We start from the raw sequence: 26095 nt of genomic DNA, 5'->3' as shown, positions 1-26095 counted from the left end.
GAAATATCTTCCTAATAATCCAACTCCTGCACATAGTTTTCAATGATTCTTTATGATCCTTGTGTGGAAAAATCTGCCTAATTTATTAGCACTTCTAAATTTGTATGAAAACAACAACAAAGGAAAAAAAATGGTGAAGAGACAGGAAAAAAAATAAGAAGAAAATTATTATCTATGTAGACCTTTGTTGTTGATATAGATTTTCTCTCCAAAAGTGGAAACTGCAGCTTTAATACCAAAGTGGCTCATGCTCAGTGAGACTCTGGGCTGAGCTGGTGGTAGCTGGTTTTAGTCTGGAAAGGTTACATCATCTCAGAACTTTTCATGGGTCAGTACAAGCAAGGTTCTCTGGCTTATTGTTGTCTTTTTGAAGAGTTTCTGGGAACAAAAAAGGGAACTCCTCCAATGTTTTCTGGCTTGGCGCCCCTGCCCGGGTCATGGTGGTGGAACAAGGAAGTGAGGGTCCCTCTCCCGGACGTGTAAGTAGAGAAAGATCTGCAAAGCGGGCACTTAATGGAGAAACCTTCTGTACATTATAGGCGAAGCTCTGTTTCCTTCCTCCTGTGAATGAACTGGGGAAGCACAGAGGGCTTTACCCAGGACCAACATGGATAAAAGGTCTTTGTGAAAGGAAGGCAATTTATCAACAGCAAGGCCATTTTGGAGAATGATTTAACTGTCCCTCTGCATTTTATATCAACTTTACATCCAAACCTACAGCCTCGACTTTGTCAAACAGTTCGCAAATGTGAACAATTATGCAGAGCTGATGCTTTTATTTGGCATGGGGGAGTTCTATGTTTACAAGTGTTTAAGTTTTAAAATTTGCATTTGAGGAACTATGGAGGTAAAAATTTTAAAAGAAAAACTTCTTCAGAGATTTTAGCCAATGTTCCAAAGAGCCATGTTGATGAAATAGAGCAGTTCAAATGAAAACAAATTGAGTTTGGAAAAGAAAATTCCCTCCACCCAGTGGCAGTTGGCGCTTCCCTTCTAAGTTGCTTCTGACTTCCTGGAGCCACGTTTACTTTGCTGAGCAGACTAAATCATTTCATTTGTCAGCTTCTCTTTGCCCCTGCCAGACCTCACTCAAGGAACGCTTCCAGAGCCATGGGAGCTCACCAAAGTCTGTCTGAGTCACTCACTGGAGGAAACATTTCCATAGGGTAAGGATCCTTGTCCTAATTCAGTTCTGCTCAAAGAGGGAGCATTTCTGTTCCATCCACAGAACATGTCAGAGGATACAATGATAGGAATAGCCAGTGTTTTATTAAGCGTTTCTTGTATGTAGGAAGCACCATGGAGAGTTTTATATTCATTAATTTATGAATTTGTCACATCCATGTAATTTGGATAGTTAATATTCTTCTGGCTGTACAGATGAGGCTTCTGAGCCTCAAATTTGATTAATGTGATGGGACAGAATTAGGCTTCAAAACCAGGTGGTTTGACTTTAAGCTTGGCTCTTAATACGCAGCTGTATATTTCTCAGATGTTGAGTATTATTGCTTGTCCCCACTGCATAGCTCACTTGGCACTGGGATGTGTGCTAGATGGTGGGGCCACAGTGAAACATTAGCTGTTAAGAGGGTCTTTGTTCAGACTGTGCTCAAATTTTGGAGAGGAGATAATCATATGGACAAAATTATTAGGACAGAGTGACAGGGTGGCAAAGCCTGAAAGAACCAAGAAAATCTAAACAATTTTCTGTGATTCTGATGAATTGGGACGACAGCTCAGAAAAGAGCCGGTGAAATGTGGATACACTCTACAGGATAAAAGATGTTTACCTGAAGAATTATTGGCAGAGACCAGCAGGGCAAAAACCATGGAGATTTGGACTTGAATGATGTACCGACAAGGAAAAGGAGTCTAAAATTGATCGAATGTCAATAGAAAGGAAATACTTGATTTTTGTCTGTGATTTTATAATACAAAAAGCTATCTTGTGTGATCAACAGCATACATCCTTATCTAAGATCATGCAATGATTTTAGCAATGGAAGAACCAGGCCTATTGTCTACTATATTACAAGGTAGTGCAGTGTTGATATTGCCTCTGTTCTTGCATCTCCCTCACCATCTATATCTTCTACATGATGTAGTATGATTGATGACGACGATGATGATGACAGTGACCACAAGGATGGAAATAACTACCTTTTATGTCTTGCCATGTGTCAGGTGCCATGCTACATTGTACATGAACAACACATATGTACAGAAACTCATGATTTATGTGAAACATATATGTGCAGAGCTTTTAGTCGGTCAAACCTTATGAAATTTTTAACACTTATCCTACAGATCAGTAATTTCATAAGACAACATAATATTATATGTATGTACTTTAAACTGGGTAGCCAAGGAAGACCTCAGAGGATCTGAGATGGAGTAACATAGGAGCTGGGCACATACAAGTCCAAAGGGAAAATACCCTATGGATAGTGAACTTTTGCTGTAAGGGCTACAAAGAGACAACCAGATTGACTACAGAGCCTCCGAGGAGCAATATTATGGCTGGGGGAGAGTAGCTCTGACAAGGAGTGGGAAACAGTCAAATATGGACAGCTAAGCCAGTTTGAATTTTAGCTTAAGTGGGTTCTGAGTATGATAAAGTAGAGAAATATGAGATAAGACTTATATTTTAAATAAGTCTCTTTAGCCACCAAATGTAGAAAGTACTATAGGTATATAAAAGTGGTAACAAGGAGATCATGTGAGTTGTTACTGTAATGTGTCAGGAAGGATAAAAAGGTGGCCTAGACTAGAAGTATAGTAGAGATAGCTCTCTGAATATGGAGATTTAGCTTGTTATAATAGATAGTAGAAGAGTACTTCCCTTATACCCACTTTATGTAGGCCTTTATTGAGTTTTTAAAATATTTATTTGTTTATTTAAAAGAGAGAGGGAGAAATAGGCAGGTAAGAGTGTGTGTGTATATGTGTTTGTAAGAGAGAGAAAGCGAGGGAGGAAGGGGAGAGAGAAGGAGGGACAGAAGGAAGGAGGGAAGGAAAGTGTGTAAGACAGGGTCTCTAGCCACTTCAGTCAAACTCCAGACACATGTGCCACCTTTTGCCTCTGGCTTACATGTGTACTGGGGTATCAAACCTGGAGCCTTAGGCTTTGTTTGCAAGCACCTTAACTGCTAAGCCATCTCTCCAGGCCTCCTGTTATTGACTTTTCTTTTCTTTCTTTCTTTTTTTTTTTTCCCAAGGTAGCATCTAGCTCTAGCCCAGGTTGACCTGGAATCTGGAATTCACTATGCAGTCTCAGAGTAGGCTTGAACTCATGGCGATCCTCCTACCTCTGCCTCCCTAGTGCTGACATTAAGGACCTGCACCACCACCTGCTGTTATTGACATTGTGGGGGGATGATCCCAACTGACTGGCCTTTTTTCATGCAAGAGAGCAAGACAGAAAGAGGAGAGAGAATTAGAGTGCCAGGGCCTTGGCCACTACAATGAAACTCCAGATGCATGTGTCCCCTTGTGCACATGTGTGACCTTGCGCACATGTGTCACTTTGTGCACCTGGCTTACATGGGACCTGGAGAGTTGAACATGAGAGTAGTTGCTAACAATCCCTCAGAGAAGGTCATGGAAACAGAAAAAAGAGTCTGTACTCACTCACTTTAATGTATGGACTTTCACATCTGTCAATAAAATAATGTAAGCTCATTCCTTTGTCACAGAGAAGAGTTTACTTTGGGTGGATGGGAGCACTTGGCAGAAAGTGCTTGGGCATCCCTGTTACTCAAGGGGTGGCAGAAGCAAAGCTAAAGACTATCTCTTATTTGCTCTTCTCCAAAATAATGTAACTATTTCCAGGTCCAGAGATAATTAGACAAAACTCTCCCAGCTGCAGTGAGCAGAAAAGAAGGGGCTGTGATAGGCAGATTCTTGGCATAGTTTTTTCAGGATATTGAAGGGTTTGCCCAGTGACCAGGAAATCAGGGGTCAGAGAGGCACACTGGCTGGGAATTCATTGAATGGTGGAGAGGAGGAAAAGGAGGAGGAGAGGAAAGAGCGATTGGGATCTGGGAGGGTGCCCAGGCTGCCTTTGTGGATGAGTTCCCTAGCAAGGCTTTCTCGGGGAAGTCAAGGACTGATTGAAGCTTCATTCAGATTCTCTGAATGTGCCTTAAGGAGACAGACTAAGAAGTGATCTCATGAAATGCACGGAAGCAAAACTTGGCAGGGGCATTGTGGCAAATGAGCTAAGAATATGAGAGGACATCCTGCCAAGAACCCCTTCCCCAGGGCCACCCTTGATGTATCCGGAGAAATTAATCAATTGGATGGGATGGGATGGCTCGCACAGAAGAGCAGTGGGGGACCCTAGTGAGGGTTGGGGGTCTTACATTTACAGACAGAATTTGGGCTTCAGCAAAGCATTAAGATGGGTGAGTGAAAGCATAGGGTTGGCACTCATGTCTCTCAATATCCTGTGGGTGGCTCAGTCATGCCAAATGCTATGCCCATTTCTGGAGAGTGCCCAACGAATCATAGCCCTGCCTCTCACTTCATGTGAAGCCCCTGGAGCAGTGAATGTGGCATGACTTATTGTCTCATCACACTGGAAAAATTTGTAAGAACCTTGTGAAGAATTCATAAAACTCATCCAATCTGCCCAATATTCCTTTGCCCTTCCTTTATAGCAGCTGCCATTCCCAGACTGTGTCTTTCTTTTCTTAGGGATTGGTACCATCTCCCTGGGCATGTCTAGCTGGAAGTCCGCATACCTGCATAAATCATGGCTGCATGTGGGGTCATCTACCAGGTTTACTAAATTAAATTAATTAAATTCAATGTTGATATGTAATCTCCTTTTTATATGCAAGCTCTCTCCTATAGTTCTCATTTATTTTATAGACATTTAATTTTTTGTTTTTTTTTCATGTGGTTAGTATGTGTAGTATGGCATGTGTGGTGTATGCACATGTATGTGTGAATGTGACACCCCATGCACTCGCCTACTTCTTGCCTGTGCTGGCTGTAGAAAATATCATCAGGTGCAACCCTCTCTCACTTACTCACATGATTGTCTCATTCACTGTGGAGGTTGGCTTTTGCCACCCCCAGCCATTCTCCACTCTCTGCTCCTCCATAAGACTAGGGTTACAGATGGGCATGGCCACACCCAGCTGCTTGGGTAGGTTATGGCGATCCAAACCTCATGGTCTTAGGCTCTGTTGAGCTCTCATGATTGTACAAGAAGTACACTTAACTGTGTAGCCATCTATCTAGCCCCATATTAAGGTATTGATAATGCCTAATATACACCATACCTCACTCTAAGTTTGTGAAGTATCTACCACCATACCCAACTAACTGGTAAAGAAAATGAGATTCAGAGAGGCACATCAAAATCTCGCATCACTGTTCATGAATGAGAAGGACCTATAGTCTCTTAGTTGCCATCTAGCACTTTGCCCCACACATAGTTCCATCATTGTCTTCTTTCTTTTCTTATTCTACCATGTCAATGAGAGAATGAGCAAATAAACAGTCCCTGTTTCCCATGGCCCCCCCACATTGGATATAACCTCTGCTCTGATTTTATTTAACTGAGTGAAGACAATCTCTCATCTGGAAAAAATTCATCTTTTAATATTTCCAGGCTTGAATGCCCTCTCTAACCAAGTATTTTATCCTCAGTTCCTCCTCAAATACTCATGATGAGAAAAATTATTTCACAGCACTGCTAGTTTCTTTGTTAAAAGTCTTTTTGCCTACTCCAATTGCCCTCTTCTTTAAATAGAAAATTTCTACCTCTTTTTTCAAGCCTCAAAAATAAAAAGATCATCTTTGCCCCCCCTTGCCTTTTGCTGCTCTTCATAGCTCTCACTGCATTCTTATTTTAGTTTTGTATATTCACATTCCTGCATGCTTCTTCTGACCCTTGATGGCAGGGACTTTCTATCCTTAGCTTTTAACACAGACCTTGGCCTATAACACAAGGTGCTGGGTAACTTCTTGCTCTAACTGGAAATCACCAACTATAGACTTAGTCACATCTTTAGACAATTTGTTAATTAAATTACCATTTCCTGGTGTATAAGAGCAATTTCATTGAAACTTTCTTATAATTATGTGCAATAAAACTCATATTAAATATTGAATTAAATCCATGTTGAAATATGTGTAGACTGGGTAATCACCACCTTGAACAAGTGATACATTATGTCTACTTGTTTCCTCTTTGCTTCCAGATCACAAGAACACTTCTAAACATCTTGGCCAAAGCTAAGGAGATCAGCTTTAAGTAGTATCTGAACGTGAGCCATTTACTTCAAATACAGAGGTTAGCCTGAGGGTATAGGATGGCCAAGGACAAATGGCAGGATTATGGTTACTGACTGAAAGGACGGCTTTGCTCTTCTGAGAAGAAATGCCCCTGCTAGAGATGTATCACCAGCTGAATGACATTTTATATCCCTTTCCTTCATGGTCATCCATCAGTGTAAAACTCTCCCTTCTGTGGCCTAAGCAGAGATGTCCCAGGGAATCCAAATCAGCCAGAAACAGAAAAAGAAGCCCAGGATCTTAAATCATCCTTAGGCTTGTAACCTGGTTTCATTTGGTCCTGAAGGATGTCTTTTCCTTTCATGGACTGTGAGCCAATGTTTCTTTTCCTGCTGATTTATGGCCTCATATAAATTAACGGGGGTCTTCCAAATGAAACCATCACATCCCAAAGGCATGAATCTTCCATATATAATTCTTCTCCGAGGAAGCCAGAGTTTGCTCTCAGTTACATACAGTGATGGAGACACACAGTGGCTGAAATGATACAAATGCTGCTTATATTCAAGTTGGTATTATTGTACAAAGGCACAAGAAGAAAACAGGCAGATATGAGTCATCAAATCATAAGAGCTTTGCCTGCCCAAGGAGCAAAAGTGTGCTTTGTCATGCATTTAGTTTCTTTGACTATATATTATGTAAAGACCAGTCATGGAAGGAGATACAGACAGACAATAGAAAATGCTGACTTTCCTTGAGCTTTCTCAGCTAGTGGTAAAGAAAGACCCATCTATAATTGCACTACAAACTAATATTTTCCACTTATAAGTAAATTATTTTTTTCTTTTTCTTTTTGTTCTTTAGTTTTTTTGAGATAGGATCTCATTTTATTCCAGGCAGACCTGGAATTCACTATATAGTCACATGGTGAGCCTCCTACCTCTGCCTCCCAAATGCTGGGATTAAAGGTTTGAGACACCACGGCAGACTGTAATTTTTTTTCCTGATATTTCAGTGATTCACACATCTAAGATCATAATGAAATGAGTAAGTGCACTAAATCACAAACTTGAATAAGTCTAATATTCCATCTGATATTACATTTTTTGATTTATTCAGATAATCACAAAATGTTGTTAGGTAATAGACAATGTGTTAGGTCCCAGGGAAAATGTAACTAAGAAGAGGTGGTCCCTGCAAATATGGAGTTCATAAATGTAGTGCTATGGATTTGTGGACCGTGGCTCCACCAATTATACATAAGCTGGGCATGGATGCATGGTAAAAAGGAGATACAATGTTTGATGTAGGTCCTTTCTTTTTTTAAACTGGGGGAAGAGAGAGTAGGTTATAGTTCAGAAGCAGAAGACAGGAAGCCCAGTGTCTACACATGCTCAAATGACTTGCTCATTAGAGGCTGTTTTTTAATACATATGTGTGTGTATGTGTGCCAAGCACACATGCAGATTTATGTGTGAGTGGGTGTGCATATGTGTGTGAGTGTGCAAGTGCATATGTGTGTGATGCATTACAGGCTGTATGTTGATGTTGGTTGTCTTCCTCAACTCCTGTCTACCTTTTATTTAAAAACTCATTCATTGACAATTTTATTATATGTATATAATGTATTTTGATCACAGTCTCCTCCCATATCTTCTTTTGCACCCCTCCTTATCATTCTTCCACTAAACTGCATCAAATTTTACATCATGGATTGTTATCAGCTTAAGGAAGCTGGTGATGGAATGTCGTGATTTGATTCAGGTGTCCCCCATAAAGTTAGGTGTTTTGATGGCTAGGTTCCCAGCTTATGCAGATCTGGGAGTTAACACTTCCAGGAAACAGTGTACTTTTGGGGGTGGGCTTATGGGTATTATAGTCAGTTTCCCCTTGCCAGAATTTGGTACACTCTCTTGCTGCTGTTTTCCACCTGATATTACCAGGAGGTGATATTCACCTTCTGTTTATGCCATTGTTTTCCACTGCCATTATGGAGCAAACCTTTGAGTCTCTAAGCCAAAATGAACCTTTATCTCACGAACTGTTCTTGGTTGGGTGTTTCATGCCAGCAATATGAACCTGACTGCAACACGTGGGTCTTGGGGAATTGAACTTGATTCCTTTGGCTTTGTAGGCAAGTACTTTAACTGCTAAGTCACCTGTCCAGGCCAAGTCTTGTTTTTATTAAGACTCTGGGGCAGAATCTGTTTATGTCTGTCTGTCATGGCCAAACTCATTCCTTACCTTTGAATGCATCACTCCAGTCTTTGGCTTCGTGGACTTCCCATTTTTTAAAAAACTTTGTGTGAATTCACCTCCTGCTTTCATCTTTAAATACATTTAGGATAACCCACTAAGTCCAGGATCATTAACAGTCAGAGGTACCAACTATTAAGATACATTTTGGGGGACATTATGACAAAATATATTTAAATGCTTATCTGGAAACTTGAAAATAGATAAAGTATATGAAATAAGAATATAAGTTTTGTAATTAAAAGGACTCATTCCTGAATACTCTTTCTGTCATTTTCTGGCTATGATCTTGGGCACTATGTTTGTTTTCCATTGTTATGGCAAAATACCTAAAATTAAGTGCTGTAGAAAAGAATAGGTTTAGTTAGCCCATAGACTTGGAGACTGAACATCAAAAATTTGACAGGCATATCTGATCAGCCTCTGGCATTAGGGTCTCATCACCACTGGCATATTTCCTGTGAAAGGAAAAGTTCTCATAGTGAGAGAGGAAACCAAAGGAAAATTCAAGGGACAGCTTTGCTGTTTTGGAGCAACATGCTCTAACCAGAGTCCCATCAGAACCTTGTCAGTCCTTTCTAAGGGTATCACCTCTCTAATAACCTAATTACACTAAACTTCACCTTTTTAAAGGTTCTTCTGTCTCTTCATTATGCCACATTAGAGACTGAGCCTTCAAAATGGGAATCTTGGGGAACAAACTACACCTAAACCATTGCAATATTTTAAATTTAAGATTATATACCCACATGGAGACTGACTGATGAATTCATGACCCCTAGATCATGAATAACCCCAATAACTCTACTGAAAAGGACCCTTGGTGGAATGGGAATGAGGGAGATGGGATATAGGAGGATATAGCAAGGGAACTATGACTAACATAATTTTTCATACAGTAAAGTTCATGACTAATAAAAAGAAAATAAATTAAAATGTTTCTAGCAAGTTGTTTTGTTGTATTAAGCAAGTACTTCTGATGCGTACTAAGGTATCAGAAAATATCAGTTTTAGAGCTATGATCTACAATTATAATCTACATTTGGAATATATTGTTTTGTGGCCTACACCATTTCAGAGAGGCTAAAAAACTTTTATTATTTGGGAAAGTTCAGATTGTGGTTATTCAGGTATCAGAGTCTGTATCTGAAGCATAGGAATAAGGGGCTCTGAGTGAATCTTGATGGTTAAGGGCTAGTTGACCCAGTCTAAGAGTAGTGGTTAATGGGACAATATTTGTGAAGAAAGAGCATGGTACAGGGTGAGGCTCACTGACCCTGAGACCCAGAGCAGTGTTTGAGAGATGCCCATGGCCAGTTCACATAGGGCTGCAAGCACAGCTTTCTGATATTAAAAGAGCAAAGGATTTTGCCATTTGCACACTTTACAATTAGAAAGACCTAATGCTTGCTAATGGAGTAAGGGTCAGCCATAAAGAAAAATAATGTTGTAATTTTCAGGAAAAACGTCAAGAAAGTTAAATCAGATCCAGAAATACAAATCAAATATATTTCATATGTGGAAGATACACACACACACACACACACACACACACACACACAAGCATGGTGTGAATGTAGAAAAAGTACTATTTGAGGAGTGAAAAAGGAAAAGTAAGTGATGGGAGGAGAAGAAATGGAAATGTAGGGATAAAGACAAATAAACACAAAGATACACACGTATAACAATGCCTCAGTGAAACCCATCATTTTGTACACTAGTTAAGAAATGATGAAAAAGAAAGAACTTTGGTTGCCTTGAATTCTTTGATATCAGCATCCTGAAATACTGATCAATTTTTCAGCAAGGGGGTGGGGTTTTACTTTCATTTTGCTTGGGTTCCTAAAAGTCATGTGACCATTCCTGGTGCCCAGACACAGCTTTGTTTTCAATTTAATTATTTTAATAATAAGAAAATGTGGACAGGCTCGATTTTCAAAAAACATCATTCTCAGTGTGCTTCTAGGGAGACTGATGGGTGGGAGTTAGGGGAGAAGCTGTTGTAACAAAACTGGCTTTAGAAGACACCCAGAGTCTAGTCCAAGGCAGAAAGGGCAGTGGTAGGGGGAAAGATGCATTGGATTTGCTGTATCCAGTGGGTGGATACAGAAGAGATAACTGGATGCTGAATGTGGTATGCAGCAAGGATGCTCAGGGCAGTTCTGCATTTTTGGTTTGATGATAGAGTGTAGAGAGTTCACTGATGAATCAGGGAATTGAGGCAGATTTCATAATGAATAAACTGTTCTTTTCTAAAGAATGAACAGGTCTCTTCCGCCTCCTCTTACTTTCTCTTTCTTTACCTGCTTCTTCTCTGTTTCCCCTTCCTCTTTCTCCTATTCTTCCTGGTTGTCTTCATTCTCTTCATTCGTTTTCTTCTTTTGCTATTTCATTTTTCCTCCTTCCATTTCTTTTCTTCTGAAGAGCTAAGATAATTGATGCAATTCAATAGAAAAAAAGAGACAAATTTCAACTTAATAAAAAGTGTTTGTATTGTCAGCTTCCAAACACCTAATACTTCCCTATCTGGGGGTCATTTTGAGGCAGTGTAGAGGTAACAGGGCCTGAAAGTGAATAGCTTTATTTTGACTAAAAGCAGGAATTGTTCTTGAGCCTGTAGGTGAAAATCTTAGTATTACTCTTTAGTACAGGTCAGACTCATAAGTAAGATATGGCCTTTTCTTATGTCTGCCCACTTAGAGAGTCCTTCTACGCCTTTTGAGAAGATCCTTCCTAATGAATTAAGACTTCTCAGAAGATACCCTTTTCCAGAAATCCTTACCACACACACCTGATGTCAGGGCTAGACTGGCTACCTGAGTCTTGAGGTGAGCCTCTCAAACACCCTTTTGTCTCCCTGGAAAAGAGCTCTTTCTTCCTCCCATTTCTTAAGTTCTGGGCTTATCAAACATTTTCTTGCCTCTCTAGGTAAGGTGTATGTCTTCCTTACTTCTAACTTCTAGTAAGATTCCCTTCTCCTAAAGCTCTCCCCTCTAAAGTTCTAAGCTATAATAAAATATTTCTGAACTTTATCTCCTGGTGTTGCAGTCATGTTCCCATTGCTGGCAGAAATCATCCAACCAAGAGAAGCTTGTGGGATAAAAAGGTTTATTTTGGCTTACAGACTTGAGGAGACACTCCATGATGGCAGGGGAAAATGATGGCATGAGCAAAGGGTAGACCCTGGCCAACATCAGATGGACAACAGCAACAGGAGAGTGTGCCAAACACTGGCAAGGGTAAACAGGCTATAACACTCATAAGACCATCCTCATTGACACTCTGTCTCCAGAAGACATTAATTCCCAAATAGCCATTAGCTGGGAACCTAGCATTTAGAATACCTAAGTTTATGGGGCACAACTGAATCAAACTACCACATTCCACTCCTGGATCCCATAAACTGATAACCATACATGATGTAAAATGCAATGCATTCAGTCCAACTTTAAAAGTCCACATTTCTTTTTTTTTTTTTTTTTTTTTTTTTTTTTTAATTTTTTTTTTAATTTTTTATTTATTTATTTGAGAGCGACAGACACAGAGAGAAAGACAGATAGAGGGAGAGAGAGAGAGAATGGGCGCGCCAGGGCTTCCAGCCTCTGCAAACGAACTCCAGACGCGTGCGCCCCCTTGTGCATCTGGCTAACGTGGGACCTGGGGAACCGAGCCTTGAACCGGGATCCTTAGGCTTCACAGGCAAGCGCTTAACCGCTAAGCCGTCTCTCCAGCCCCACATTTCTTTTTAATCAGGTCTACTTGTGTTCAAATATCCCCATAATTCAAGATCTTTTAATTGAGCCATAATACAGCTCCCCCCAAAAAACCATAATGGTACAGGATAAACACTGCAAAAGATGGCATTGGACATAGCAATTTCTCTCTCTCTCCACATATGTATGTATATATATACAAGAAAATACAAGAAACCAATACAACCAATACAAGAAAAGGGCAAACATCAACCAGCTATATTCTCTGGTATTCCAATTCCACCCCTCCAGCTAGGCTACTCACAGTCCTGAAAAACTTCATTTGGGGCTAGCAGCTGTCGTTGGAAGCCATCTCATGGTCCCTGGGTCTCTGCTGCAACCCATGGTTCATCCTCACGGCTCCATAATGTCTCCACTCAGGCATCCAGCAAACCTGATTCACACTGCCCATGGCCATTTCCAAAACACAAGACTGAGTTGCAAACTCAATGACCCTCTCTCTTTCCTGCATTTCTCATATTCTACGATACCAGGTGGGGTGCCTATTTGTTAACCCAAGGGGTAATAAAGCAGTTTTTGAAGAACAGGACACTCCTTGAACACTAAGGCCCTTCCAAAAGAACCTGCAAATAGCCTACATTCTTCCTGTTGTCCCAATGCAGGTCAGCTGGCCTAATCTCAAAGGTTGTAATTTCTCTATATTTATAGCTGAGCATGCAGAAGCTTCAGCCCCCAAATTCTATTTCTGTGCCATATCCCTCTGCTCATACCCACATATTTCTATGCAAAACAACTCTGTACAGCTTTTCAGGACACAGGCATAACAGCAAGCCTCTCACACAAACTGCTTCTAGCCCAGTCCAAGCAAAACTCTTTCTTATCCTCATAAACTAAACCTCACAGTCCTTAGTCCTTACTGCATTCAGATCTTTCAACTCTGACCATAATAGTCCACCAAGCTGTACTTACAACACTTCAAGGCATCTCTTAGGCCAAGGTTTCATATCCTTCTACATTCTCTTGATAATCAGCTCCAAAATGCCAGAGCCACACAGTCTAGTGTCTAGCAGCAGATGACACCACTCCTTGGTACTGTTCCACTCAGTTTTATATTGCTGGCAGAAATCAACTGAACAAGAGCAGTTTTGGGGAAAAAGGGTCCATTTTGGCTTATAGTCTGTAAAGATAACTTCTTGATGGCAGGGGAAAAGCAATGGTATGAGCAGAGAGGGTGGACAGTACACCCTGGCAAACATCAGGTGGACAACAGGAACAGGAAAATATACAAAATAGTGGCAAAAGGACACTGGCTATAATACCCATAAGCTCACCCCAACAATAATCTGCCTAAAGTAGTCATTAATTCCTAAATCACCATCAGCTGGGAATCTATAATTCAGAACATCTAAGTTTATGGGGGTCACCTGAATAAAACCACCACTTCTGGTCTATGGATTTTAGCCATTGAACTCATAAGACAAGAATCTAGAGACATTCTAAAATTATCAGTGTGGTTGCATGTATTGTTGCATTGTCAAAGGAACCCCCAAAATCCTGCATCCATTTTCTTACCAATCTAATATGACCTTCCTTGAGACTTTTGTGCAACTATGTCCCTCCTTATGTATATATCATGGCTTTACAAACATATGCCTGGACATTTCACCTTCTTAGATTCTTCTCATTCTTTAGGCTAGTTTAATTGACATGTACTCAGGAGGTCTCTGATATTTTTAAACATTGGGTCCTAACCAAACTACCATAAGGGCACACAAATGTGCATGCACACATACACACTCATTCCCTATTACATGCTCCCTAATTTCAATTTTTAGAACTATCACATAATAATAAGGTACCTGAATGCTTATTGGCATAATTTCATCTCTCCCTTTAATCTCTGAGTACCAAGATAAAATAAAACCTCGACTGGTTTGCCCTATGTGAGATCTCCTGAGATTTTCATGGGACCTGGAAAATAACAAGTGATAAATATTTTATGAATTAAATCATAAACAAATGAATGATGAATGTATATGGATTATAATAATAGTATAATACCACTTCTAAGAATACAGAAAACACGAGGCAGGTGTTCCCATAGTCTATGAAATGTCTTCAATCAAGATGGCAGCTCCAATAGTGGGACATTAGACTAGTAGATTACAGTGAGCATTTCTTGTTGGTCACCACTTTACAGTGTGGAAGTCTCTTTCACCTAGATACATTCATGTGATTCTCCCATCACTATTGAATCAGACTAATGACTATTTTCATTTGCTAACGGATGTAAGAAGGACTGGGTAAGATGATCCCACTGCCCACTGTGCCCTTGAGACTCTGTGGCAGGATAATTCCTCAACTCCATGAGGTTTTGACTCTGAGACTTGAGCTTTCTGTTCCATACCCCCTGCCTTTCAGGCATCCTTGGATTCAGTGTGTGCCACATCAGATTCAGACCATGAGTTATGAGTTTGAGGGTGTCTACAGTGATAAATCCAATTCTATTCAGTAAGGCATATAGACCAGGAGACTGGTGGCCACATATCCAGTGTGCAAAGATTTCTGGTATTATGCAAAGCCTGGCTCAGTATCTAGGGTCTTAAGATATAGAGGCAGGTAGAGATAGTGTCCTTTGGAAACACAGGCTAATCCTTGGTGACCCACAACCTGGGAGTGCTTGGGGAATGACTTCAGAGAACAGGGATGGCCCTGGCCTTTCCTGCTCAACTGCTGACAGAGGCATGGCAGTAGCTCCATGGCCTTTCCCCTTCCTTCGACATAGCTCTATGTTCCTGACTTCCTTTCTTCCTGGATACCCAAGTCAGTCTTCATAATTAAATTAATTCTCTTCTTCTTTCTTTCTTTTCTTTTCTTTTTTCTTTTTTTTTTTGGTTAAAGGATAATATCATGAGGACTTTCAGATTCTGTAAAGTAGAAGACATATTAAGAAAAAGTTGCAAAGTCACATGGACTCTAAGGAGCAAATCTTTAAATGCAGAATGCCTTCCTCATGGTTGAGTCTTCTTCATTCTTGTGTGGGAGGATGCTGGTGTGAGGTGATAAGATATCTCAAGGAAGAAGCTATTTTTCTCATTCAGTATGGATAAAGAGAAAGGATGTTCCGCTGCAGGGGGTCAAAACTCTGCTTCATCAGATGAGCTTCACCTTATAAGGGTATGTGGGAGAACTTATTTGGTGTGGGAGGAGGCTTGCTTGGTAAATGGTCTGATATTCTGAAATGAAGCAGTCAGAAAATATGCTTGCAAGCCCTGGAGTCAGTGATCTGGGATTAGATTTGAGCACTGTTCTTTTGCATATTTATTGTGCCTCTTGGGCAGCTAACACCTATGTAGCTCACTTTGTCTTCTCTTTTTCAAAGCAATGGGCATAAATACTAACTTCATGGAGTAGACTGGAGGACATATCCAGTAGCAAGTGGTGTGTGTGTGTGGGGGGGGGAAATAGGAGAGAGGACAGAAAGAGATTTTGTGCATATCAGTGATCAGGAATCAGTGGTAGGCTACAAGCATGTGTGATACAGACTATTAATACCATATCACCGATGAAAAGGAAGAAAACTCAGAAGTGAAATTATTTATCCTAGGTAGTATACTTAGCAGAAAAACGGAGTCAAGGTTTGAAATTTGAATCAAGTCTCTTAGATCATCCTTCTAAGGCAAAAGTGCAAATTTCCCTTCTTGACCTTGTGCCACTTTATACAGCAAAATTTCCAGTTAACTTCAGAATTAAACTCATAGTCTCATAGATTCCCCAGAATAGCAGGCTGTGTCTCTGAGGGTGTGAAGAAGCCCCACCCAAAACCTGCTCCAGAATTTTGGAGTAATAAGGAGGGGTGACTTTACCAAAAAATAGTGACACATGTTTTCCACAGGAGGGAGGATGATCATGAGTGTATTGATTTTTAAATTGTCACTTAATTTTTATTCTTATTTCAGGCCTGGATTATATAGGAGGCTAACGTCTTGAGTCTTAAACAAAATGGGAATAAAAGTTGTTTAGCTTTTACCAAAGAATACCATTTTATTATTCCTGTGTCACATTTTTTTGGACACAATGAGCTTAGTGGGATGTTACTTTTATTGGCACATATTCAGTGTGTGTACTTACTTGCTGCTGCTGTAAAAATCCTGCAGACTAAATTCTGCTGCCTTTAGTATTTCAGAGAGAAAGAACTTGTGAGAAACTACAATGATTCAGAGACAGATTTTGGAAAAGGATTATCTTTAGCTGCAAAGATGGTATTTGCTTTGCAAATGCGTTCCTTGAAGGGTTTAGCTGGATTTCTTGATTTCTTAATGCTTGAGCAGTGTGGTGCTGCAAGGTGTCCTTGGCATGATGGCTCATGTGTCTGGCGCTTCAGTTTGCAGATGCAGGGTACTGGGCATGTGCATGTTCTCTCTCTCTCTCTCTCTTTCTCTCTCATCACCTCTGTTTATCTTCTCTCATATATATTAAAAGAAAACAGGCTGGAGAGATGGCTTGGCAGTTGGGCGCTTGCCTGTGAAGCCTAAGGACCCCAGTTCGAGGCTCGATTTCCCAGGACCCATGTTAGCCAGAATCACAAGGGGGCCACATGTCTGGAGTTCGTTTGCAGTGGCTGGAGGCCCTGGTGAGACCATTCTCTCTCTCTCTATCTGCCTCTTTCTCTTTCTGTCACTCTCAAATAATAAATAAAAATGAATAAAAAAATTAAAATTTAAAAAAGAAGCCAGGTGTGGTGGCACACACCTTTAATCCCAGCAATAGGGATGTGAAGGTAGGAGGATTGCCATGAGTTTGAGTACACTTAGGTTATATAGTGAATTCTAGGTCAGCCTGAGCTAGAGTGACACCCCACCTTGAAAAACCAAAAACCAAAAACCTAAAACAAAAAAAAAAGAAAGAAAAATAAAAACCCAGAAACATAAGATTTACTAAGAATAGATTAGTTTTCTCTGACTATTGGTTTAAAATATAAGTGTCTTGATCATCTTTCACTGGAGTAGGCTAAGCAAATACAGTGCTTTGGAACATGGCAGGCTTGTATCTTCTATCCCATATCTCTGTCCATTTTCCTTCTGGCTTTTCCCTTCTTACAAGTATAACAATGGAAGTTTTGTGGCACTGTGGATAATCCATTGATAATTTTGGTACATGAGACTTCATGAGCAGTCAGAGAGGCACTGGTTTGAAGATGCACTTAAATACTGAGAAATACTTTCTATAAATTTTCCAAAAATGACCAAAAGGTGGAAATGGTATCATTCAAAATCACAAACTGATGTATTTCTACCTCATGTTGTACAGTTAATCTATGGATGCTGAGATGTGTGAATCTTTGGGTCATGAAATAGACGGAGTGTTCTAGAAGTATCACAATCCTAAAATGATGATTCTGTGCTGTTAAATTAAAGTTGGAGAACCTAAGACTATGGGACACACTGGAAAAAGTACCAGATCATTTACATACACACACACACACACACACACACACACACACACACACACACACTACTAATATACTAATATAATACTAATACCAACATAGGGTCAAAGTGATACAATTTATAATTGTTTATGCTTTATCTCACCAAGTCCATTATTCTCTAAGTACTTGGTTTCCTCTGGGAAAGAGAAAGGTGAAGGATGGAATGAAGATGGTGATCACTGGATCAATCAGAAGGCTTGTGTTATGTGGAGTTACATTTTTGTCTTTCTCTTCTATTTCCTGCCCTTTATATACCCCATTTTGTCTATTTTCTAAAAGCAAAACAGAGGGATTGTTTGGTTGGTTGCTTATTAGTTTTTATTTACTTATATTAATGGCTGTTAATTTCTTATTGAATGGTTTGCCAATATTTTCTCTATTCACATTATATATTATGAATTAGAAAACAGTCTCAAAATTCATATAGAACCACAGAATATCCTCATCAACAAATGAAGCTAATTCTCAATTAAAGAGATTTCAACATTTTCAGTCATCAGGGAAATGCAAATTAAAATGACATTGATATTCTATCCACTCCTATCAGGGTGGCAATCACCAAAAATCAAATGAAAACAAATGTTGTCAGGGCTGTGAGGAAAAAGGAAACCATATCCATTGCTGGTGAGAACGCAAACATGTACAACCACAGGGAAATCAGTATGGATACTCCTGAAAAAGATAGAAATAAATACAACTATTGTGCTCCTGGGCATAGACCTTAAAGACTCCACACTTTACTACAGATACTTGCTCAGCTGTGTTTGGTGCGGCTCTATTCACAATAGCCAGGGATTGGAATCAGCCCAGGTGTCCATCAGATGGTGAACAGATAATAGCAGTGTAGTACATATACAGAGGAATTGTACTCAGCAGTAAGAAGAAAAATAAACTAGTGAAATTTTTAGTGAATTTTAAAATGGATATACTTGGAAAAAATCATTCTAAGTGAGGTCATACATTCTCAGAATGACAAATGCTGCATGTTTTCTCTCATATGTGGTTTCTAACTTGGGTCAGCTGGGGTTGAGTGTAAGTGGGAGTAAGCATAAGTAATATGGATAGACAAATAAAATAAGTCCAGGGGAAAGTGCAAATGAGGATGGAGAAGAGGAGGGGATACCTGACAGTCTAGGTCAGGGAAGAATATGTGGTATTGGAAGGGAGTTACACAAAACTAAGGACAACATGAATCAGTACCATAGAAACCATCCTCTGGGATATAATTCTGTAAGATATAACCCCCAATAAATGTAAAGGAGGGATGGTTCTGTAAGATATAACTTCCAATAAATGTAAAGGAGGGATTTGCCTAGTAGAAGGTGGAGAAGGTTTAATCCTCAAATCATGGGCTCTGGCTGGTAAATTGCACAAGAATCAGATTACCCCCTCCCCCAAGTGAGCTGTTGATAAAGGAGATCCAGGATGTCCCCCAAATGATGCAGGACGTTGCCAAGACACGTGGTTACCTAACTGAGCTAAAAGGTATTGCTGAAGACACCACAGGCTACTGCCACAGGACACTGCGAGACCGTGCTCAAACTGAGAGGAAGCCAGTTGCCTCCTGGGTAGCCCTCATGGTGCTGGAGAGTGCTATAGAAGCTGCTGTGGGATAATGGCACAAATGGCATGAATACATGGGGCACCATGCAAGCATCAACTATCAGTGGAGAAGCGCACACCTGCACAGTCACGGCACACAGCCTTTGCAGTAAACTCTGCCTCTCTGATTGGATACAAGGACTGTTCAGTGGAAGGAAACTCATACTTGGAGCTGAGAATCAAGTCAGAATACCATGATCAGGAAACTCACAGGCTCCAGAGAGAAGAGTGGGCATATATATACAAGTGCTCTCAATTTTGTTTGAAGAATCTGTTCTATTTTACAGGTTTCAGAGATACAAGATCCATCAGTATGACAACAAAAGACAGCAGACTGCCTACCACAAGATACTCTATCTCTACCCCATCATCCAGGACGCAGAACAAACTGTAGATAAAGCAGTGACATGAGTACTACTTTCACCGCTAGCCGGGCAACCAGGTTCAGGGATATGGCAACAAACACTGTGCTTAATCAAAGAAGAAATCCAGAGGCTACAGAGAAGTCAACATTAAATCAGACTGCTAAAAGGCCCAACAAGATTCAGGGATTATTGTGGAAGAGGTGGTAGAAAGATCTTAAGAGACATAGAGTGGATATGAATATACTGAGATATCCCCCCCCCACACACACACACACTGACTGAGGTCTTAATTACCCCACAGCAAATACCAGTAACCCCATTGAAAAGGACCTTTTGGAAAATTTGGAGTAGGGGAGAGTGAATATAATGCCTTCATAAAAATAATAAAATAAAATGAAGTACACTATTTATTTCTGTTGAAAAACATATGTCTTCTCTCTATTGATTATTTCAGAAGAGAATTGAGAAAATAACGCTATTACAAAGAAACTTTTATGTGAAGTTAAGTAAGAACTTCATGTTGTCTTCTATATTTTCTCTGGAAGGTAACATATGGATAAGAATTTATAAGATTTATACAAGGAGCACACTAGTGGTACAAATGGGACCAAGATGACAATCTCTGCAAGTCATGGAACATATACTGTGGGTACAATGGAGTAGGAAAGGGATCATACAGGAAAATGGTGAAGAAGGAAATACAATAATTATATAGAGTAAGGAAGAAATGAGGAAACATGTACTGTGGCCTAGGACTATTTAACCCAATAAAAAGTGAAGAGTACTTCAGCTGCCATAAGCTACTCTGGGCAGCTTGGCATCTCATGGTTTCTTCTCCATTTGTGGTGACATATAGACAGGCTCGTTATTGTATAGGAAACCACAGTTGCTGTGAATTCATGTGTGTAACAGCCACATTGTATCCAGAAGACAGTGTTTCACAGCCTTCTCCCCATCCTCGTGCTCTCACATACATTCTGATCCCTCTTCTGTGAGGTTCTCTAGGCTTTGGAGTATTTAGATGCCCTGTTTGAAGCTGAGCACACAGTAATCACTTGTTTTGGTAATTTTGTCATCTATGTGTCTCTGCTTTAATCACTATCCACAGAAGCCTCTGTGATCAGTTGCAGGGAGACAAAGAGTCAGTTTCGTCACTTGTGTAGCTATGGGTATATTTGCATATTCCACAGTAAATAAGCTTCCACCCATGAGCATACAAGCAACATTAATTTAAGTCAAGGGGTTAAAAAAAAGCATGAGTATAAAATAAATATTACTAGGGAAGAAGGGTGTTAATGGGAAGAGAGGGGAATTTTGGGAATGAAATCAAAATACTTTGTACACATGTATGAAAATGTCATATATACATTAAAGTAAGTAGTAAAGAAGAAAATTTGGGGACATAACCATCACAATGGTGATACCCACACTTCTCAACAGCACTGAAACTTTATAAGCTTCTTATAGTGCATTTCATTGAAAATATAGCAGTTATCAACCCAGTCAATCTTGAAAGTCATTAATAGCCATCAGGAAAACCACCTGTCAGATTCTACCTTCTTAAACTTGAAATTAAGGTGAGCTTAGTTATTCTTTCAAGAATTCCATAATTTCTCTTGAACCCATGGTTCTATTCTTAGAATTTGCACTGTGATATCTGCCCTCTTGGTGGTTATCGGATATTTCTATAGAGTTTATGAATTGCATATTTTTGTATGTCCATTCACCATCCATTCAGATCTGACATAGCACTTGGCATTTACTGGTATTTAATAAGTAATTGTGATTAAATACATTCATGTGTTATATGTCCATGACTATTAAGCCTTCCTTCCAAGCTTTCCTAGCAGGGATCAAGGTGTGGTGGATCACACATTTAATCGTGTAACTCAGGAGGCTGATCTAAGTGGATGGCCATGAGTTCTAGACTAGCATTGGCTACAGAATGAGTTCTGTATAATCCTGGACAGTGTTGTACTTAACTCCTCATGCTGGGACCGAGCACCTGAACAAAAGCAGCTAGTTGGAGGTCTTTTATTTTATTTTATTTTGTTTAAAGTGTCAATAAGAAGCTTAATGATGGCAGTGGAAAGCATGGCATGGACAGAGAGACTAGACACCATTCCTGCCACAGCAGGTAGAAAACAGCAGCAGGAGAGTGAGCTGAACTCTGGAAATGAAAAGCTTGTTGTATCACTTCTAGAGACTACTCACCCAAACAACTCCTCCAGCAATCCCATAACTCCAAGGTTATTGTCATTTTGGGACCAAACATTTAGAACACCTTATTTTATGGGGGACATATAATTCAAACCACCACTGCCAGAGTGAGATCCTGCATCAGCACTCAACAACAACAACAAAATATTACCTAGTATAGGGATAATACAGCTGACATTTAACATTTGAATTCTTAATTCCAAAGCAGAGTATTAAAGAATGAAACCTAACCAATATTTGAATTCCTTCTGTCTTCCTTGTCCACCCTTACCTTATGTGGCAGTATGCTCTAATGCTGTCAAGTATAGTTTGAATCACTTCTGTCATTTATAGAGAGCTATTTTCATTCCTTACACTATGCAAAATATTTCATGAGAGTTAAGCAACTTAGTCACATCAGTGACTATCCCAACAAGACATATTAGTGAAGTGGATTAATGTAAATTAATGAATTTTAAGAGGACATGTGAATGGAAGAGAGACAGGGGAGGTAGAATAAACATGAAAATGTGGAGAGGGGCAACTGACCAAATAATAAGCAATAATGATCCAATTTAATATTTTTTTCATTTATAAAACAATGTCTACATTCCATGTTCTATACAAGTTTTGTCCATTTTATATCACATAATTTGCAGTTTACAGTTTATATTTTTCCCTGCCATGTTGCTGAAGGAACTGAGGCTTGGAGATGTTGAATCATTTGCTGTAAGGTCACCTAGCTTTTGAACTGCAGACGTAAGATTTATATTGAGTTTCTTCTTTATCCAAAGTTCTATACTTCTTCCCTATTGTGGTATCTTGCCTTCTAAGTCAGAAGGAATGTAAAAGGGGAAATAAAGATTGAAAAGTCTCTGATGCAGGAAAAATGTAGAGAGCTGGATGTGGTGGAAGATGTCTTTAATCCAGTACTCTGGAGGTGGAGGTAGGAGGATCCCCATGAGTTTGAGCCAGCCTGAGACTACACAGTGAATTCCAGGTAAGCCTGTTCTAGTGAGTGTCCTTACCTCAAAAACAAAACAGAACAACAACAATAAAAGCATGAAAAGAATCTCCTACTACTGGAATTAGTTAGAATCCTGACGTGGGAATGTGATGAACCTACTCCAGCAGTGTGGCACATCACAGAGCTCTCCATTTGGTGTGAGGTGCTAAACGCAACATGACTGCATGTCGGACTAGAGCATCTAGTGATGGGGAGATATTTTGCTCCCAATGGGTACTGGACAATGATTAGAGTCATTTTAAGTAGGAGGGGAAGTGCAGTTAGTATGGTAATGATGCCCTACAATGTACACAGCAACCTCAAACAATAGTTTAATGGCAAAAATTGTCAATAATGGTGAGACTGAGCACTATGAGATTATTAGCAAAATTAGAGCTCACTGATCTTTGTAAAACCTGTATTTCTATGTTACCAATATAAAAAAGCACTGTTATGTCTGAAAAGAATGAGATTACAGGCTGGAAGTACACAAGTAAATCTGTTTCTGTGTGTAGGAAGTAAAGGGAAAGGGTCATGTTCTGTGGTGGGACTAGCAGCCTGGTGGGAAACACGCTGGCCATGAACATGGCATTGCAAATAGCAAGCTCTGTATTAGACACCATGCCAGCCCTCCTTTGCTTGGGGGTTTGGGACCTAGTTAGAAAGGATTGGCCTTGTTGTTGTTGTTTGGTTTTTCGAGGCAGGGTTTCACTCTAGGCTGACCTGGAATTCACTCTGTATTCTCATGGTGGCCTAGGACTCTTGGTAATCCTCTTACCTCTGCTTCCCCAGTGCTGGGATTAAAGGCGTGTGCCACCGTGCCCAGCAAGAATTTGCCTTCTAACCAATACTCAATGAATGTATCAGATCTGTCTATCCTCCGTGTTTTTGTAATTCTTTCTTTATGAAAAAGAAATATGCCCGTTACAAGCTTTAAAAGAGGATTTGTTACCTGCTATATTTAGCATCCTTAGGGAAGAGAACTACAGTATTTGCTTTCCATAAATTTGTAAAAAGAAATTTATTTTCCAGTACTCCCACCCATTCCCTGGTTTCCAAACTGACAGCTATATATATGCATATCTAGCCATATAGCCCTGGAGAGACAGGAGCCCTGGAAAGTGTGGGCAGTCTGATGAATGGGGCCATTGACTCAGATGTTCCTGGATGGACACATGTGATTGCTTTCAGGGGACAACTTCTCCCTCAGTGACTGCATATCTGGGGGCACAGCCAGGGATGATCTTCACCCAATAATTCCTGGTTGAATCACATTTGGGTCAGCCATGTGGTGGGCAATGTTAGCTGTTGCCCAAGGCTCCAGTGGCAGCTTTCCAGGCTTGGATGGCTTACAATGAAGCCCTGTTGGTGGAGGCTGGGGTAAATCTAGGGTAGCTTCCTGTGGGCATGAGTGGGTGAGGAGAGGAAAAAGAAGGAAATGGTTTTCCTGAATTATTGCTAAGGTTCTGGGAGAACTAAAAGCATGTCTAAGAAAAGGAGGTAGAGGAATGTCAGCATTATGCTATTCCCATTGCTCTTAGGATAACCTTCAAATTGTCTGATGTAGTCATATAGGCTTGAGCATAGGAAGTAGGTCTTCATCCCTCCTCCTATCCTCCTCCTGGTCTGTACTCCAATATTTGCCCTCCAGCCTTTGGGCCCTCCTTCAGTTAATTTTATTTTTCTCTTAAGGATCTTTGCAAATGCTGTTCTCTAATACTGAAAAGGTTTGCTCACAATCCTTTTCCCTGGTTAACTCCTACAGTTCCATGAGATATAATTGAAGTATAATTTTAGTTTCTCAGATGAGGTAGATCTCCATTACATGTTTTCATAATAACCTAACTTCATCATTATGATTATACCAATTACAATTCTATAGTTATGGTCAATAGATATTTTCCTGAAATGATTGTGAAGTGCATGGATAGGACATGCCCATTTTACTCATCTCCATATTCTTAGTACCTAGCCCAATGTCTGGCCTATAGGAGGCACTGTTGAATGTACATTAACTAGTACATGCTGAAGGAAAGAGAAGGGGAAAGAAGGAATGACAGAGGAAAAAAAAAGGAGAGAATGAAGGAAGGAGAAAACTCACTATAGAAGATCGTGTAATTTAACTAAAGGTAAATCCAGGTTCCCTGAGTAATCTCAACCCAATAAAATAAACATACAGTAAGGGAGGAGGAGAGGGAGAAGGGAGAAGAGTATTGTCCTCATAACATGAAGGGGCAGTTGGGCATTTTGGCTCAGTGCAAGCCAAATCCTTATGGTCCTCTATTAAGCATCTGTCACTATCAGCAAAATTATTATGGACATTAGTATTCAACAGACAGGGCCTTATGCCATGGATTGTGCAGGGTACCTAAAATATATTTTCTCATCTCATCCTTGAAAATCATACATTGAGATGAGGATTATTTGCCAGTGGAAAAATTGAGACTCAGAGATTCTCAGCAGGTATTCAGAAAAAGCACATAGTGATGAACACCTGTTAGTTTATCTGTTCTCCCTGACTTCATTACACTTCCCCTATCTGTGCAAAGTTCACTTTTGAGAACAGTGGTTTTTTTTTTTGGGGGGGGGGTTAAATATATATATATATATATATATATATATATATATATATATATATATATATATTATTTGAGAGAGCGCGCGCGCATGAAAGAGAGAGAGAGAGCAAGAGAGCGAGAATGAGAGAGAATTGGCCCAAGCAAGGCCTTAGCCATTACAAATAAACTCCAGACACAAGCACTACCTTGCGAGCCTGTGCAACCCTTGTGCATGTCTCACTTGTGCATCTAGCTTATCTGGGTTCTGGGGGGTCGAACCTGAGTCTTTAAGATTCACAGGGAAATAAATGCCTTGACACCACTAAGCAATCTCTTCAGCCCAAGGTTTTTGTTGTTGTTTTAGCTCCATCTTGGTATAATATCCCTTATTATGGGAGGCAATCTTTTCTTGATACCTATTGATTTTAATTGGTTATTTTTTTATGTTTAGTTGGCTAAAATCTGGATATAAGACACACATATGGACTGATTTTTTGCTTGTTATTTTTTCAGCCTCTGAATTGTCCCAGGAACATTATAGGCTTCCTGTAAGTACTTTTATGAATGAGTTAGATGTTTCTTGTCAAATCCATATATACCATGTTTGTCTCTGTGTTGGTCTTTCTATGCATCCTGAGAAAAGTCATACCAGAATA

This window comes from Jaculus jaculus, chromosome 1 (assembly GCF_020740685.1).
Source record: "Jaculus jaculus isolate mJacJac1 chromosome 1, mJacJac1.mat.Y.cur, whole genome shotgun sequence".
NCBI classification, from domain to species: Eukaryota; Metazoa; Chordata; class Mammalia; order Rodentia; family Dipodidae; genus Jaculus; species Jaculus jaculus.
This window is presented reverse-complemented; position numbering follows the sequence as displayed.